The 1,366-nt window shown below is 37.8% G+C and overlaps 1 long non-coding RNA gene across 1 annotated transcript; it reads left to right on the top strand.

Annotated features, from left to right (window-relative positions):
- Positions 1 to 265: 265 nt before the first annotated feature.
- LOC126416713 (uncharacterized) lies at positions 266 to 775 on the top strand. Its single transcript, XR_007575502.1, has 3 exons — positions 266 to 307; positions 462 to 572; positions 732 to 775. It is a non-coding gene; the product is annotated as an uncharacterized LOC126416713 (long non-coding RNA).
- Positions 776 to 1,366: the final 591 nt, after the last annotated feature.

Here is a 1,366-nt window from a genome sequence, read left to right as displayed (position 1 = left end):
TGCGTACCCACTAGTGATGGGCTAAACTGCGATTTTCCGATATCAGTGATTTCTGTGAATGCTACTTTTCAGTATCTGTTATTCTTAACTGTGATTTGTAGCAGTTTAGAGTCGCAGTTAAGGAACATAGGTCGTGCATCCCTCCGCCACTGCTACTTCTGCGATTTCTGCTACTTCCGCGATTTCTGTGACTTCTGCTACTTCTGCGATTTCTGTGATTCCTGCGATTTCTGCGACCTACCACAGTATGAAAAAGTTACATCCGTCAACACAGAAAATTGCATCTCAACAAACCTGTCATTGGCAAGTATGTTTTACGTTTTTTCTTCCGTTGGCATTAATTTTGTATTAAAGAAACAACTGTGAAAATATTAATAGTGTAATTAATATGTAAGTAGCCATACAGTACCGTCATAGTTCGTATTTAGAAAATGAATTCTAACATATTGTTATGTTAACAGGTACCTGAACTACATTTCAGTCACTCAGTAAAGTGATAACTCAAAATATCATTGTCAACAGATCTGAAGAAATTGCCACTGCGTCTTTAGACCGTTTTCGTCAGACGAGAGGTTAGTTTCCAAGCGTTTCGATGGACTTAATTACTTCAGTGAGATCGTTCTTGCAAATGTGATATTCATTATAGCAAATATTCGCAATCTACTCTGCCAGTTATATTGCTAGTAATTAATGACAGCAAAAATTGTTTAATAATCCTTGTGTTTTTGCAGACACAGTTCTGACTCTGATTACTGGTTGCTGTACGTATCTATCCACATCAGGGCCGTTTTTAAGAGAGACTCGTGAAGATTCAAGACAGCTCATAGAGGATATGCAGTTTAAAAGTGAAATAATTGTGAAATAAGTGTGTGAATGATTAAACTGTGTTTTATTGAAGTTGTTGTGCGATTTTAAAGGAATAATAAATGTCAAATATAGTGAGTGAATAATAAAAATCTCATTTTCCACATGTTTAAGCCGTCCTATACCCATAATTTTCAGCCACTTACTTATTGGTAAACACTTGTTGGAGAGTGACATGCCGCCCCCCCCCCCCCCCCTTTCTCCACAACCTTGGTGTGACACTGACCTGTAACACATCCCAAAGTCTACAATATGCATTTTGAGGCTGTTGATATGAAAGTGGGAAGTACAGATCTTCCAGTTAAATCAGGAATAGCTTAAGTGCATTACTTGAAAGTAACACAGGAAAAGCTTACTTATGTAGGTGGTAGTAGTGTTGGCAAAAAGTTCTTGTGTGTGAAGTTGCCATGTAGAACACCAGGTGTAAAACTTTTCTCCCGAGTCTTGAACTGTGTCGGAACAAAAGTGAGGCATTCATATGACTGTTTTCATTTCTCTACAC

The sequence above is a fragment of the Schistocerca serialis genome, chromosome 8, assembly GCF_023864345.2.
Source record: "Schistocerca serialis cubense isolate TAMUIC-IGC-003099 chromosome 8, iqSchSeri2.2, whole genome shotgun sequence".
NCBI classification, from domain to species: Eukaryota; Metazoa; Arthropoda; class Insecta; order Orthoptera; family Acrididae; genus Schistocerca; species Schistocerca serialis.
The sequence above is the reverse complement of the archived record's forward strand: the minus strand, read 5'-3'. Positions and strand labels throughout refer to the sequence as shown.